Genomic DNA, 17,486 nt, shown 5'->3' with positions numbered 1-17,486 from the left:
TTGGAAAAGACGTTGTGACCAGTAAGCTTCGCCTTCCCAGGCTGCCCGCTCCTTGAAGCCCGAGCTTCCGGTCTGTCTCAGATGCCGGTGTGAATCGGGAGCCACACTACGCGTGCGCCACAACAGGGCGAGCTTGTGCGCATGCGCGCGGCCCATATGGTAAATAGTAATGAGGACTCATTTCTCGAGGTGTTTGCACGGGCGGCGCCGTGGCTTAGTTGGTTAAAGCGCCTGTCTAGTAAACAGGAGATCCTGGGTTCGAATCCCAGCGGTGCCTCAACCGAGCGTCCAAGCTCTTTCAACTTTTGCTCCTGCGCTTTTGCGCTCTGTGCCCTCACCCGGCTTCCCGATACCATGTGGATGTGAGGGGGAGCCCGAGACGCCGCTGTAGCCGGGTCCCCCAACAGGTGCGGGCAGGCTTTGGACTCCACCTACTCGGGTCTCAGGCACTGAGGGCGTGGGCGGCGCGGGGACCTAGGCGACCGCGGTTGTCATGGTGCTGGCTGGCCGTGGGAGGTGGGCGGGCGGGGAAGCAGCCCTGAGAGTCCAGCGTGCAGCCGGTGTTCGCCCCGAGGCTGCTTCCCCAAGGCGGGCAGTGGACGCGCTCTCCTGCGCCGCCTTCTGTGGCATGGGTTCCTTGCACTAGTCTTCCTGGCTCCAAGCTGCCACTTGGGGGAGCCCATGCGGGTGCCGATCCCCGACGGTCGCCGGGCTTAGCAGAGCCTCGCAAAGGCCTGAAGATTGCCGGTCTCCCTGCAGCCGCGCAGTGGTTGCAGCCGTTTCACAAATGCAAGACCTGGGCCGGCAAGGCCAAGGGGACCCCATGGGGAGGGGTGCGGGACTGAGTCCGGTCAGCTTGACCGTCAGTCCGATGACTGCGTGGAAACTCCAGACCGGGGAAAGATCGCAGGGGACTCTGCCCTCACTGCAGACGGCCGGGTGTGGGCTGAAGCCAGCTGCCTGGGCTGGGGTTGGTTGCTTAGCGCTGGGGTTCTACCCATATTTGCATGTGGGAACCAATTCCCGAGCAAGTGCATTCGAGGCTTTGGGGGTGGTGGGGTAGGGTTGGGTGAGGCATTGAAGTTTTTACATTCTCCAGGGAGTCACATGTCAAACCCGACAGGATAGTCTCAGTGCAGAAATTGCAGGCATGGCATGAGGCTGTGTTCCAAACAGTCAAATTCACCTGCCCCGGAAGCAGTTCCTCTTTCTGCCTCTTCTATGGATCTGGGTTTATTGTTTTTGTTTGCTTGTTTATTTCTCTCGTTTTCCAGTCAATTCTTGCGCCTTTGTATCTTGGTTGTTTTTGATTGACATTGCCCAGGAAAGCTTGTAAGGAGACTTTGACGCTTTGCAGTGCTGATAGGCGCATTCACCTGGATCCAATCAGGGATGAATTTATTGGAAACTCGGCTTGCGTCATTGTAGAGCTGGTTTATTTCTGGCTCATAGTTATGCCAGCCTGAGAGACAGAGAGAGACTCCATCTCGAAGAAAAAATAAAAATAAAAAAGTCCCTCATTGGATACAGGATTTGAAATCTTTTCTCCCTTTCTTTTTCTCTTTGCTATTTATTTATTTATTTATTTATTTATTTATTTATTTATTTTATTTATTTATTTTATTTACTGAGATGGAGTCTCTGTTGCCCAGGCTGGAGTGCAATGGCATGATCTTGCCTCACTGCAACCTCCGCCTCCCCGGTTCAAGCGATTCTCTTGCCTCAGCCTCAGCTGGGATTACAGGTGCAAGCCACCGCGCTCGGCTAATTTTTGCATTTTTAGTACAGACGAGGTTTCATCATGTTGGCCAGGCTGGTCTCGAATTCGTGACCTCAGGTGATCCGCCCTGCCCACTTCGGTCTCCCAAAGTGTGGGGATTACGGGTGTGAGCCACCGCTGGTTTTTTTTCTTTCTTTCTTTTTTTTTTTTTTTTGAGACGGAGTCTCGCTCTGTCGCCAGGATGGAGTGCAGTGGTGTGATCTCGGCTCACTGCAACCTCCGCCTACCGGGTTCAAGCAATTCTCCTGCCTTAGCCTCCAGAGTAGCTGGGACTACAGGCAGGCACCACCACACCCAACTAATTTTTGTATTTTTAGTAGAGACGGGGGTTTCACCACTTTGGCCAGATGGTCTCGATATCTTGACCTCTTGATTCGCCCGCCTTGGCCTCCCAAAATGCTGGGATTACAGGTGTGAACGACCGCGCCCGGTGTTCTTTGCTTTCTTGATACTGTCATTTGAAGTGCAAACGTTTTAATATCGATCAAGTCTAATGTATCTACTTTTCCTTTTTGCTTATGCTTTTGATGTCATATTCAAGATTCCATTGCCAAGTTAAAGGTCACAGAGATTTATACCAATGTTTTCTTATAGGGTTTTATAGCTTTTGCTGTTACATTTAAGTTTTGGATCTACTTTGAGTCAGTTTTGAATATGATGTGAAGGAGGGGTCCAACCACATTCTTTTGCATGTGCACTTTCATTCTTCCAAACACAATTTGTTGAAAAGACCATTCTGTTCCCAAAGGTCTTGGCACCCTTGTGAAAAATCAATTGACCATAAATATGGGGTTTATTTGTGGATTTCCAATTCTAGTCCCTTAATCTACATGTCTAGCTTTATGCCTGTGTTGATAGCTATAGCTGTGTACTAAATCTTCAAATTGGGAAGTATGAGTCCTTCAAAGTTGTTCTTTTCAAGATTGTTCTGGCTATTCTGGGTCTGTTGAATTTCATATGAATCTTAGAATCAGGCTGTAAATTTCTGCAAACAACCCAGCTGGGATTTTGATAGAAATTGCATTTGATAGAAATAGATCATTTGGGGAGATATTGTTATCTTAATAATGTTAAGTTTTCTAATCCATGAACATGGAATGCCTTTCAATTTATTTAGGTCTTCTTTAATTTCTTTCAACAATGTTTTAGTTTTCAGAGCATAAGTTTTATACCTCTTTTGTTAAGTACATTTCTACGTATTTTCTTTTTGATGCCATTATAAATAGATTTTTTTCTTTTTTTTTCTTTTTTTGAGATGGAGTTTTGCTCTTGTTGCCCAGGCTGGAGTGCAATGGCACGATCTTGGCTCACTGCAACCTTTGCTTCCTGGGTTCAAGCGATTCTCCTGCCTCAGCCTCCTAAGTAGTTGGGATTACAGGCACGTGCTGCAATGTCCAGCTAATTTTGTACTTTTAGTAGAGACAGGGTTTCATCCTGTTGGTCAGGATGGTCTCCAATGCCTGACCTCAAGGCCTGCCTTGGCCTCCGAAAGTGCTGGAATTACAGGTGTGAGCCACCGTGCCTGGCCAGAATTGTTTTTTAAATTGTATTTTCAGATTCTTAATTGCAAATGTTAGACATACAATTGTTTTCTGTATCTTAATTTTGTATCCCACAACTTAGATGAGCTCTTCTATTAATTCTAATTATTTTTAAGTGAATTCCTTAGTTTGTATATTTTATATATGCAAATCATGTCATCTATGAATAGAGATAGTTTTCCTCCTTTCTTTTTCATTCTGGATGCTTTTAATGCAATTTTTTCCTCGCCTAATTGCTCTGGCTAAAATCTCTAGTACAATGTTGAATAGAAGTGGTGAGAGCAGACGTTCTTGTCTTGTTCCTGATCTTATGGGCAAAGCATTCAGTCTTTCACCACTAAGTATGATGTTGGCTGTGAGTTTTTCATAGATACTTTTTATTGGTTGAAGAAGTTGCCTTCTATTCCTTGTGAGTCTGTTTATCGTGAACGGGTATTGGATTTTGTTAAATGCTTTTCTGCATCTGTTGAGAGGCTCATGTGATTTTTGTTTTTTATTTTATTGATATGGTGTAATACATTAATTCATCTTAGATGTTAAACCAACCTTGCATTCCTGGGATCAATCCCATGCACAGGTGTTTTTAACATAAATGATCAACATGTTCATTTTGGAAGTCTTTTCACGTGAGTGCCCCTGGATTCCTTATATTCCCACTTACAGAGTTGCAGCATTCTTGGCTTGGCTGTGGCTGTTACATGAATGAGAAGAGCTCTCCCTTGTTGGTGGACACTGTGGCGGTCTAGGGTTTGTCTCTGAATCTCACCACAATTAACACAGCAGAATGGCACAACCCCCGACACAGGGTTCTTTCTATACATCAGTTTTTCTGGGACAAAGATGAGAGGGGATAACTGAGCATAGCTTGTACATACTTTGTATTTAATAGCTGCTGCCAAACAGCTCTCTCCAAAGACCACACTGGTTTCCCCTTCCTCCTTCACAGCTGCCAGTATTGGAGCCCGGCAACAACATGGAAAGCTTTGCAAAATGCTATCTTATTATTTTAATCCACATTTCCCTTGCTTACAAATGTAGTTGGGCATTCTTTTATATGTTTATTGGCCATTTGTATTCCTTCTATGAATTGCCAGTTCACATCCTTTTTGTGTGTGTGTGGTTTTGTTTGTTTGTTTGTTTTTTCATACAGAGTCTCGCTCTGTTGCCCAGGCTGGAGTACAGCGGCACTATCTCGGCTCACTGCAACCTCTGCCTCCCAGGTTCAAGCAATTCTGCCTCAGCCTCCCGAGTAGCTAGAATTACAGATGCGCCACCACGCCCGGCTAATTTTTGTATTTTTAGTAGAGATGGGGTTTCACCATGTTGGCCAGGCTGGTCTCAAACTCCTGGCCTCAAGCAATTCGCTCACCTTGGCCTCCCAAAGTGTTGGGATTACAGACGTCAGCCACCGCACCCGGGCGCAGTTCACATCCTTTGCTCAGTAAATCAGTTGTCTTGTTTGTTTTCCTTACTGATGTATAGGTGGAATTTGTTTTAGATAAGAGTCCTTTGCCTTTTATAGATATGATCAATATTACCTCTCAGTCTATCATTTGCCTTTCAAATTTGTTACAGTGTCTTTTAAACTCTTTTTATTTATTTAAGTCATCCTTCGAGTCCTTTGGTCAAGTTTACAGTGTTCTGTAATCTAGGTACTCTATATTTCTTTCTTCTTTTTTCTTTTTTTTTTTTTGTTTTTTTTTTTGAGACACAAGTCTCGCTCTGTCACCCAGACTGGAGTGCAGTGGCGTGATCTTGGCTCACTGCAACCTTCACCTCCCAGGTTCGAGCGATTCTCCTGCCTCAGCCTCCCAGGTAGCTGGGATTACAGGCGTGTGCTACCACGCCTGGCTAATTTTTGTATTTTTAGTAGAGACGGGGTTTCACCACGTTGCGCAGGCTGGTCTCTGACTCCTGGCATCAAGAGATCTGCCCGCCTTGGCCTCCCAAAGTGCTGGGATTACATGCAAGAGCCACTGTGCCCAGCCTGGGCCCTATGTATTTCTTGCTGGGGTTATTTCTAGATACTGTGAATGGGATAATTCCAATTTTATTTAATCGCATACTCCTGCTAAATAGGAATGGCTTTGATGTTTAAATGTGGCTCTTCAAAGCAGCCCTCTTGCCTGTCTTGACTGTCTTATTACTGCTGATTGCTTGTTGGATTTTTTGACAGATTCTGAATTGTGCAAATTGAGATAGTGAATGATAACTTTGATCTTAAAGGGGAAAAAAAGACAACTTACAAACAAGAAAAAGAGATCTACAACACATATAAGTGACAAAATAATTTTCAGCAGAGGAAGGGCCCAAGGGGTATAGCAAAGCAGTGAAAATTACCATATTCTATCAGAATCTGAAAAGCTGGGTTATGAACAATCCCAGCCTTCAGTATTTATCCAGAAGAAATGAAAACAACGTCCTTAAGAAAACGTCACAGATGCTCTCAATACAATAGCAAAAAACTAGGAACAGCTCAGGTGTCACAGGAGATGAATAAACTATGGGTTATCCAGGCAGTGGGTCACTACACAGCAAGAGAAAGGGATGGGATGCTGACACTTACACAGACATGGGTGAAATCTCACGTCGTGTGGAGTGAAACAGTACATCATTTATTATTTCACTTACACAAAACTCTAGGAAACGCAAATTAATCTATAGTGACAGCAGAGCAATGTTTGCGTTGGTGGTAGAGATTGATTTCTTCAAAAGGGGTACAAAAAGATCTTTGGGGGTTGATGGAAATGCTCTTTATTTTGTAGGAGTTTGGGTGTGTGTTTATCAAAACTCATTAAATTGCATGCTTAAGATCTATGCATTTCACAGCACAAAAGTCAATTTAATCTAAACAAAAATATTAAAGGCTGGGTGTGGTGGCTCATGCCAGTAATCCCAGCACTTTGGGAGGCCAAGGCAGGTGGATCACTTGAGCTCAGGAGTTCAAGACCAGCCTGGCCAACATGGCAAAACCCTGTCTCTACTAGAAATACAAAAGTAGCAGGGTGTGGTGGTGCGCACCTGTAGTCCCGGCTACTTGGGAGGCTGAGCCACAAGAATTGCCTGAACCTGGGAGGTGGAGGTTACAGTGAACTGAGATTGCGCCACTGCACTCCAGGCAGGGTGAAAGAGCAAGACTCTAACCCAAAATAAAATAAAATAAAATAAAATAAAATAAAATAAAATAAAATAAAATAAAATAAAATAAGAATAAAAAGAGTTCAAGACCAGCCTGGTCAACATAGTGAGACTTCATCTCTCTAAAAAACAACTTAAAATAATAAAAGTCATGTTGACAGCAGTCTGGTTCGTCATCCCAGCCTGTCCCCATCAGCTCCATGTGGATTTAACTATTTCTTGCCCATGGCCCATGCTCTTCCAGCAGGGCAGGGCCTGCATTTGCTGGGCGGTGGGTTGTCCCATTTCCCTCTGTTTCTACCTCCCATGCAACTGTGGCCTGAAGGGTTCCACAGAGGGGAAGAGAGGTTTCATCTGGGCTAGGAGGGTAGAGATACGCACACCCCATCAGCTGCTTCCAGGAGAGGGTTTCAGCTTTAATGACCGAGAGGTGGCCTCAACCTTGGGGAAAAACCTTCCTACAGCCCCTCAGGAAGAGCAGTGCCTCCTCGCTGCCAGAGAAGGCTCAGAGTGTGGTCTTCAGTCTACTGAGTTCTCAGCTGCAGGAGGCAGAACCACTCATCCATTTCCCTCACCCACCTCTGTTCAATGATGGTGATTTTTCCTTTTTTTTTTTTTTTGAAATGGAGTTTTGCTCTATTGCCCAGGCTGGAGTGCAGTAGTACAATCTCAGCTTACTGCAACCTCTGCCTCCTGGGTTCAAGCAATTCTCCCGCCTCAGCCTCCCAAGTAGCTTGGACTATGGGCATGTGCCACTACCGCCTGGCTAATTTTTGTATTTTTAGTAGAGACAGGGTTTCTCCATATTGGCCAGGCTGGTCTCGAACTCCTGACCTCAAGTGATCTGCCTGCCTCAGCCTCCCAAAGTGCTGGGATTACAGGTGTGAGCCACAGTGACAGGCCGATTTTTTGCTTTTTTAAAGACAGGGTTTCACTCACTCTGTCATCCAGTCTGGAGTGTGGTGATTTGATCATGGCTCACTATAGCCTCTAACTCCAGGACTCAAGCCATCCTCCTGCCTTAGCCTTCCGAGTAGCTGAGACTACAGGCATGAGCCACCATGCCAGGGTAAATTTCTAATTTTTTTGTAGAGACAGGGTCCTGCCATGTTAGTCAGGCTGGTCTTAAACTCCTGAACTCAAGTGATCCTCCCGCTTGGGCCTCCCAGAGCATTGGGATTGCAGTCATCAGCCACCGTGCCTGGCCAGTGATGGGTGATTTTTATAAATCAGAATGTCATGGTGAATGTATTTGTACAGACTATATTTACCAGATTCTATCGTTTAATTTAAAAGGTTGACTAGTGTGGAAACAGAAACATCATTTAGCACCACATTTTATTTCCTACAGTCAATTAGATTATACTTTAATACAAAAAACTCATTAAAATTGAATTGAACTTTAGCAAACATGGGATGTCTATGAGGTGTAAGATAATTTACTACATGTTCTGGGGGCTGAATGGGAGCATGCTTTTGGTTTCCACCAGAAGTGGCCTCTCCCTGTCCCACATCCGCCCCTGAAAAGAATGCCTAGGATAGGCAAATTCAGGCAGGCGGGGAGAGAAGGGTGGTGTTGGAATTAGTGTGGACTGACTTTCAGCGTTGTTTTGTTCTTTACCGATCTGTGCCTCTGAGAGAATGTATCACCTTCTCTTAAATTTAGAGTGGCTCCTAAGAAGCGGTTGTGATCAGTTATTTAAAAAAATAAAATTATGCCAAGCTGGCCACTGGCTGGGCTTACTGTGCTGTGTGTGGCAGATTACCTGGGGCACGTGTGTGTATCCCGGATTGAATTGCATAAGCAGGTTGGGAGCCTTGCTTTAAGGATGGTTTGGAGGGCAGCTGATGCTCCAGGAGCCTGTCTGCTCTTGAATTCCTCAGTAGAGCTTCTCTGGCTCAGTCCCACAGGCACACAGCTAAGGGTGACCGCAGGTGTTGGGGAGGTCATCTGGGATGGCTGCCCAGCGGCTGATGTTCAGTAAATCCACACCTAGGAAAATCAAGCCCTGGAGACAGCCAGGCTGATCAGATTCCTCTGATGCTGGAATGCGCACCTCTGATTTCCCTCTTTCAGTGAATCCCAGAGCTTTTTTCTGAGATGAAGTCTCACTCTGTCGCCTAGGCTGGAGTGCAGTGGCACAATCTGCAACCTCTGCTTCCCCTCTTCAAGTGATTCTTCTGCCTCAGCCACCCAAGTAGCTGGGATTACAGGTGCCCGCCACCACACCCGGCTAATTTTTTTGTATTTTTAGTAGAGATGGGGTTTCACCATGTTGGCCAGGCTGCTCTCTCGAACTCCTGAGCTCAACTGATCCACCTGCCTTGACTTCCCAGAGTGATGGGGTTACAGGTGTAAGCCACCACACCCAGCCTAAATTTTTTTAAAGAGAAAGTAAAAATGTAAACCATAGGGCCAGGTGTGGTGGCTCACGCCTGTAATCCCAGCACTCTGGGAGGCCGAGGCAGGCAGAGCACTTGAGGTCAGGAGTTAGAGACCAGCCTGGCCAACATGGTGAAACCCTGTCTCTACTCAAAATACAAAAATTAGCTGGGCATGGTGGTGGATGTCTGTAATCCCAGCTACTCGGGAGGCTGAGGCAGGAGAATCACTTGAACTCAGGAGGCAGAGGTTGCAGTGAGCCAGCATTGCGCCACTGCACTCTAGCCTGGGCAACAGAGCAAGACTCTGTCTCAAAAAAAAAAAAAAAAAAAAAAGTAAGTCATAGACCGGGAGAGAAATTTGGAACACATACACCAAGATCCCCCTAAGGGATCTCCGGAGTTCCAAACACTTTTACTCACCTCCAGTGTGAGTGGTGTTCCAATTTCCCCCTGGCAGGCAGGCTCCATCACCCCAGCCAGCCCAGTCCCTCCCTTCTTTGCTCATTGATTCAGAGACATGGGGAGCTCAGAGTGGCCAGGAGTCAGTCTCAACTTCCAGTTCGGTGGAATCAGTGCTGTGACTCCTGGCGGAATCATTCCTTCCTGTGGAGCTAAGTGCTCTAGGGCAGCACAGCATGAGACGCGGGGAACAGGAAACAAAATTTCCTAGTGGCTCACTAAGGGTAATGGTAAACGGTGCCATTCCTTTTCCATTCCTTGATTCCTGAACCATCGAGTCCTGGCTAGAAGCAGCAGCGCCATCTATCGGACACTGATTCGGAGTTTATGCGGCCTTCTGAACAACCTTGCTCTAACTCTGCAAGGTATCGCCTCTGAGTTGATGCTGTAACTGCATTTTCAAAAGGCCATTCCAGGCCGGGCGCGGTGGCTCACACCAGTATACCCGGCACTTTGGGAAGCCGAGCCGGGTGGATCACGAGGTCAGGAGTTCGAGACCAGCCTAATGAACATGGTGAAACCTTGTCTCTACTAAAAATCCAAAAATTAGCAGGGTGTGGTGGCGCTCGCCTGTAATCCCAGCTACTTGGGAGGCTGCGGCAGGAGAATCGTTTGATCCCAGGAGGCAGAGGTTGCAGTGAGCTGAGATCATATCATTGCACTCCAGCCTGGGTGACAGAGACTCCGTCTTAAAAAAAAATAAAAAAGCTGCTTCAGATTGGTGGGGAACATGGCAACACCAGTGAATTCCAAAAGCTTTGCCACACTTCATTTGTGGGAAATTGAATTCCTGTGTGTGTGTGTGTGTGTGTGTGTGTGTGTGTAACGGTGTGTGATGGTGTCTCTGTCGCTCAGGCTGGAGTGCAGTGGCATGATCCCTCGACTCACTGCAACCTCTGCCTTCCAGATTCAGGCTATTCTTGGGCCTCAGCCTCCTGAATAGCTGGGACTACAGGCGTGCACCACCATAAATACAGGCTGATTTTTGTATTTTTAGTAGAGACGAGGTTTCACCATGTTGGCCAGGCTGATCTCAAACTCCTGACCTCAAGTGACCCGCCCACCTGGACCTGCCAAAGTGCTGGGATTACAGGTGTGAGCTAACGCGCCCAGCCTAGTTTATTTTCTTTTAAAAAGATTTAGTTCACGTGTCATAATAATCCTCTCCCTCCCCGCTTTTAGAGACAGGGTCTTACTCTGTCCCTCAGGCTGGACTGCAGTGGTGCAATCATGGCTCACTATAGTCTTGAACTCCTGGGCTCAAGCTATCCTCCTACCTCAGCCTCCTGAGTAGCTGGGACTACAGGCATGCACCACTGTGCCTGGTTATTTTTATTTATTTATTATTATTTTTTATTTTTATAGAGATGGGGGTCTCACTAAGTTGCCCAGGCTGGTCTCAAACTCCCGAGCTGAAGTGATCCTCCTGCCTTGGCCCTCCAAAGTGCTGGGACTACAGGTGTGAGCCATCGTGCCCAGCCCTTTCCCCCTTTGTAATGATGTTTCATTTGGTTTGGGCCAACGTAACACTGTTCTTAAATAATATAAAAATGAATGGATTTAAATACAGCAATTAGGCTTATAATAAAGATGGGCTGTCTGTGGTGGCGGAGGGGCCCACAGAGTCCCGGCAGGTGGGTAGCACTGCCTCCTCCCTATTGCATCCCCCAGGGAATCCCAGGGTCTCTCCCAGGGCTGGTGGTCTTGCTACCAGACACCTGGAGCCCCTCCATCAGCTGCTTTGAGGTTGGCTGAAAGTGAGCTTGGTCTGCTCCTCTCACCTGCTATGATTAAGGAGCGGTCACTCCTTAGGACAGAAGGGCTTGTCCATGGCTTTCTTCATCCACCCCTCCAGCCTTGCATTCCCACAAGCTGTACTTAGGCCTCGAGACTCAGGCTGTCTCAGGGTGTCACCTTTATTCTTGTGACTCTGTAGTAACCTGTTTTGTGTTGCTGTAAAGGAATGCCTGAGGCTGGGTAATTTACAAATAAAAGAGGTTTATTTGGCTCACAGTTCTGCAGACTGTACAAGAGGCTTGGCACTAGCATCTGCTTCTGCCTCAGGAGGCTTCCAGTTAAGGCCAGACATGGTGGCTCATGCCTGTAATCCCCACACTTTGGGAGGCCGAGGCAAGCAGATCACTTGAGGCCAGGAGTTCGAGACCAGCCTGGCCAATATAGTGAAATCTCATCTCTACTAAAAATTATGAAAATTAGCTGGGCGTGGTGGCAGGTGCCTGTAATTTCAGCTACGTAGGAGGCTGAAGCAGGAGAATTGCTTGAACCTGGGAGGCGGAGGTTGCAGTGAGCCGAGATTGTGCCACTGCCCTCCAGCCTGAGCGACAGAGTGAGACTTGGTCTAAAAAAAAAAAAAAAATTCCAATCAAGGTGGAAGGCAAAGGGGGAGCAGTGCCATGTGGCAAGAGAGGATGGAAGTGAGAGGAAGTGCCAGGCTCTTTTAAGCAATCAGCTCTCATTCATTACTGTGTGGAGGGCACCAAGGCATTCGTGAGGAATCCACCACCAAGACCCAAACACCTCCCACGAGGCCCCACCTCCAACACTGGAGGGCCACATTTCAACATGAGGTTTGGAAGGGACAAATATCCAAACCATATCAGGCACCAAAAGGGTTAAAGAATAAACCTTACCTGTTAACCCGTCTTGGGGTTTCTGATGTACTTGACTTCATTAATAATTTAGTGAGGTGGACGGACGGGATTGGATTGATTCTCCCCCAAATCAATACACAAATGATTATTGCTTCAGGGTACTTCTGAGTGCTTCAGCAAGGCCGAGGGAGCTTTTCGGTTGAAAATGGAAACTGCACTCAGCACTGGAAGTTCCTGCAGAGAGGGTTATGTAAACCAAGGGGCGACCTGCTGCTAACATTTTCATTGCAATAAAACACTTTTTTTTTTTTGGAATGGTGCTTTTATGACATACTTACTATTACCATTTCAGGCCTATAATTTTAAAATTACTGCTCAATATTGAAGGTAAAATGATTTTACTGCCACTGGTCTATTAAGGTTCTAGGAACTGGCTGCAGCTTGGAGAGTGTCTATGGCTAGATGCACTTGGGCACACTGTGCCCACTGCCCCGGACATGCCTGCAGACACAGCAGGCTGGATGGGTGCACTGTGGCTGGGTGTGTCCGGGCACTTCCACAGGTGAGCAGGCACTCAGCTCTGAGCTTTGCAGTTCCCACCTGAACTGACCAATCTCCACTGCCCCTCCCGCCCTCACCACTGCCCCAGGATTGCAGAAATGCTAGGAAGTTGCACTGAAGTCAAAGCAGCAACCCGGGCTGGCTTGCCCCACCCCATTGAGCTCAGGAAGAAATGCTGTGATTGCAACCATATATGTTGCCAGTTTATTTGTAGTATTTTAAATTTATTTTTATTTTTATTATTTATTTATTTACTTATTTGTTTATTTTTTGAGATGGAGTCTTGCTCTGTCACCAGGTTGGAGTGCAGTGGCGTGATCTGGGCTCACTGCAACCTCCGCCTCCCGGGTTCAAGCGATTCTCCTGCCTCAGCCTCCCGTGTAGCTGGGACTACAGGAGTGCGCCACCAGGCCCGGCTCAGTTTTTGTATTTTTAGTAGAGATGGGGTTTCACCATGTTGGCCAGGATGGTCTCGAACTCCAGACCTCGTGATCCGCCCGCCTTGGCCTCCCAAAGTGCTGGGATTACAGGCGTGAGCCACCATGCCTGGCCTTAAATTTATTATTATTATTAATAATATAATAATAATTTTTTTTCTCGAGAGAGAGTCTCACTCTGTCACCAGGCTGGAATGCAGTGGCACGATCTCGGCTCACTGCAACCTCTGCCTCCCAGGTTCAAGCGGTTCTCCTGCCTCAGCCTCCCGAGTAGCTGGGATTACAGGCACGCACCTTCAGGCCCAGCTAATTTTTGTATTTTTAGTAGAGATGGGGTTTCACCATGACCAGGCTGGTCTCGAACTCCTGACCTGAAGTGGTCTGCCCACCTTGGCCTCTGAAAAGTGCTAGGATTACAGGTGTGAGCTACTGCTTCTGGCCTTGTTTTTTTGTTTGATTTTTTGTTGTTGTTGTTGTTGTTTATTTTTATGGTAAAAGACACATGAAATTTACTATTTTAACCATTTGTAGCTGTATAGTTTAGTGGCATTAAATACATTCACATTGTTGTACAACCATCCACACATCCATCTCAAAAACTCTTAATTTTCCCAAACTAAAACTCCTTACCCATTAATTAACTCTATTTGCCCCTCCTCTCAGCCCGTGGCACCCATCATTCTGTTTATTGTCTGTATAAATTTGACTATGCAAGGTGCCCCTGTAAGTGGAATCAGACAATATTTGTCCTTTTGTGACTGACTTATTTCTCTTAGCATAATGTCTTCAAGTTTCATCCATGTCATAGTATGTGTCAGAATTTCCTTCTGTTAAGACTGAATAGGTGGCTCACGCCTGTAATCCCAGCACTTAGGGAGGCTGAGGCAGGTGGATCACCTTAGAATAGGACTTTGAGAACAGCCTGGCCAATATAGCGAAACACTGTCTCTACTAAAAATACAAAAATTAGCCAGGCATGGTGGCACGCACCTATAATCCCAGCTACTCAGGAGGCTGAGGCAGGAGAATCGCTTGAACCTGGGAGGTGGAGGTTGCAGTGAGCTGATATTGCACAACCACATTCCAGTCAGGGCGACAGAGCGAGACTCTGTCTAAAAAAACAAAAAAACAAAACAAAACAAAAAAACCCCAAAAAACCAAAGAAACAAAAAACTGAATAATATTCCATTGTATGGATGAACCATATTTTGCCTATTCGTTCATCATCCATCAAGGAACACTTGGTTACTCCCACCTTCTGGCCATTGTGAATGATGACACAATGAACATGGGTGTACAAGGATCTGTCTGATCCTGCTTTCAGTTATTCTGGGTATATACCCTGAAGTGGAATGGCTGGATTACATGGTAATTCCATTTTTAATTTTTTAAGGAACCAGTATACTGGTTTCCACAGTAGCCGCACCATTTTGCACTCCCACCAGCAATGCACAAACATGTCAATTTCTCCACATCCTTGCCAACATGTGTTGTTTTCTGTGTATTCCCCTGGCCCCATAGCCATCCTAACAGATGCAAAGTGGTATCTCGTTGTGGTTTTGATATTTTTCATTCAAATAACCCTTAGCACCTGCATCAGTCCGTTTTCACACTGCTATTAAAGACATACCCGAGACTGGGTAATTTATAAAGGAAAGAGGTTTAATGGACTCACAGTTCTGTATGGCTGGGGAGGCCTCACAATCATGGTGGAAGATGAAGGGAGAGCAAAGAGACTTCTAACATGTCAGCAGGCAAGAGAGGACTTGTGCAGGGGAACTCCTCTTTCTGAAACCATCAAATCTCATCAGACTCATTCACTATCACAAGAACGGCATGGGAAAACTCACCCCCATCATCCAATTGCCTTCCACCAGGTGCCTCCCACAACACTTGGGAATTGTGGGAGTTACAATTCAAGATGAGATTTGGGTGGGAACACAGCCAAACCGTAACAACACCCTTTCTCAAAAGCTCCATTTTTTTTTCTCTTCTTTTCTTTCTTGTCCTTTCACCATCTTACTCCAAAGTTGGACATTAACTTCTGTTCAGAAATCCCACAGTCACAGGCCCTCATGTTAATTTCTTCCCAAATGGCTGAGCTTTTCAAATGTCATTGGAGAAACATGGATTTTAATATATATGAGGGCTGGGCGTGGTGTCTCACTCCTGTAATCCCAGCACTTTGGGAGGCCGAGGCACGTGAATCATTTGAGGTCAGGAGTTCAAGACCAGCCTGGTCAACGTGGTGAAACCTCGTCTTTACTAAAAATACAAAAATTAGCTGGGTATGGTGGTGCGTGCTTGTAATCCCAGCTACTCAGGAGACTGAGGCAGGAGAATCGTTTGAACCCAAGAGGCGGGAGTTGCAGTGAGCCAAGATCACGCCATTGCACTCCAGCCTGGGTGACAGAATGAGACTCTGTCTCAAACAAACAAACAAAAAATTTTTTAAAAATAATGTATATGAGAGCAAAATAGCCATTTAGAAGACATCACCCTGTGAGGCACATCTCTTAGGGTCCTGGGAGGGATCAAGGCTACAACAAACCATGATCACACCACTGCACAAAGCACTTCAGGACAGTTTCTGCCCAAGGAGAGACTAGGCAGACAGACTTTCCTCTTTCACTGCTGCCCCCGGTGCTTGCAGTTCTTCTCTCCAAGGGGACCCTGGAGACCCGGGGGCCATCAGTATGTCCATATGCTGGAGGGGCTGCTGGAAGGATCAAGAAGTTCCCTCCAAATGCTCTCTGGCTTGACTATTTGCCTGATGCAATAGGCAGAAGGGTAGAAATCAGCTCTGGGAGGAGCGGAAACGTTCTGAGGCCAGAGCAAACTGGTGATGACGGGGGCTTGGAGAAGGTGGCAGGCAGGGCTATTCCACAGGATCATGCAGCTTGAGCTAAAAACTTTGAAGTCTGCTCTAGAGCATTTTCAGCAGTGGGAATGAACCAATTTGCATGTTAAAAATGTGAGCAATGAATTGAGAGGCAAGGGACCACATGGGGGGGGCACCTCTGTGGAGGTCCAGGAGAGAGGAGATGGTGGCCGGGACCAGGGAGGTGGTCACGGTGATGGAGAGAGCTGGGTAGATTTGAGATACATTGTGGGGACCAGCAGGTTATAGTGATGGATTGGATGTAGGGAGATTGGAGTAAAAATTATCAGCTCAGTAATGGATGTGGCCATGAACTGACTAGAGCACAGTAGAGAAGGGGCAGATGTGGGGGTGAGGGGTATCTGGTCTATGGCTCAATTAGGATAATGGATAATGAGGGGTGTGCCCTCCTGGAAGTCACCTCTGATAAACCTGGGCAGGTGATCATAAAACAATTTTTTTTTCAGTTGTCTTTGCCAAAGTCACTTTTGGCCTTTGACCTTCAAATAGATAGTAGGATTTTTGTTGTTGTTTTTGAGACAGGGTCTCACTCTGTTGCCCAGGCTGGAGTGCAGTGTGCAATCATGGTCACTGCAGCCTCAAACTCCTGGGCTCAAGCAATCCTCCTACCTCAGCTTCCTGAGTAGCTCAGACTACAGATGCATACCACCACGCCCAGTACATTAAAATTTTTTTTTTTTGTAGAGCCAGGGTCTTGCTATGTTGCCCAGGCTGGTCTTGAATTCCTGGCCTCAACTGATCTTCCCACCTTGGCCTCCCAAAGTGCTGGGATTACAAGTATGAGCCACCACACCTGGATGATTCTAGTTATTTGAAATCAGGAAAGACACTTACCATTTAACGCAGAGTCCTCTTCATTAGTGTCTGGTAAGCAGTTGGATAAGAGAGTGCTTGAGTTTGCATCTGCCTGTGGGTGAATGTTGGGGGAGGATGTGGGACTCTCCTGAGTCATTGGTTTCTTCTGTGTCACATGAGGGCTTGGGGTATGTGGCTGATGAGTGGGCAATGGTGGTGGCCCTCTTGTTTGGGATGGAGTGGGGACTTACATGGGATGCCTCTGTATCCTTCCGTCTCCTCTCTGCATGTCCTCTGGCCCCTCACTCCTGGAGCAGATTCCTGAAGGCATCACTGGCCCACAGAGACTGTGACAGCAGCTTTGCTTCCTGCTAACTGGGAAGGTCAGCTTCTTGCCAGGAAGACCCTGCTCTCATGTCTGAGCCCCTCGGCCCCACCACTGCTCCCTCACCTGCCCCAGCCAGTTCCCATATTCTGGGTCCACGCCCATCATCTCCTTCCCAGTACTGAATTCTCCACTAGTTAGAAGTTTTTGGGTTGTGATGAATAGACACGTTCTGGATATAGCTTGAGTCTGTGAGGGAGGTTTATGAAAAGGTTCCAGAGGTGGAGAGACCCAGGCGACTGCAGCTAGGGTGGAAGAGTGTCCAAGCAGAGACAGGAATACCAGGAACCTTTCCAGAAGTGGTGAGAGGGTGGTGGGGGAGAGGACTGGGCCACAGCTGCACTGGGGACCCCAGCAAGGGTCTTGCCGGCACAGCAGCCTCTAGGGGGCACTAGACCATTATGAGACAAACCGGAAATCGGGGGTCAGATAGCCAAGATCTCTATATGGGCCGGGAGTAGGATAGGGGAGTGAGGCACCTTGGGCACAGA

General features: G+C 46.9%; 1 non-coding gene across 1 annotated transcript; it reads left to right on the top strand.

Moving 5' to 3' along the window:
- The first annotated feature begins 203 nt into the window (after positions 1 to 203).
- Positions 204 to 277, top strand: TRNAT-AGU (transfer RNA threonine (anticodon AGU)). Its single transcript has one exon. It is a non-coding gene; the product is annotated as a tRNA-Thr (tRNA).
- The last annotated feature ends 17,209 nt before the right edge of the window (positions 278 to 17,486 follow it).

This window comes from Chlorocebus sabaeus, chromosome 6 (genome assembly GCF_047675955.1).
Source record: "Chlorocebus sabaeus isolate Y175 chromosome 6, mChlSab1.0.hap1, whole genome shotgun sequence".
Taxonomy (NCBI): domain Eukaryota; kingdom Metazoa; phylum Chordata; class Mammalia; order Primates; family Cercopithecidae; genus Chlorocebus; species Chlorocebus sabaeus.
The sequence above is the reverse complement of the archived record's forward strand: the minus strand, read 5'-3'. Positions and strand labels throughout refer to the sequence as shown.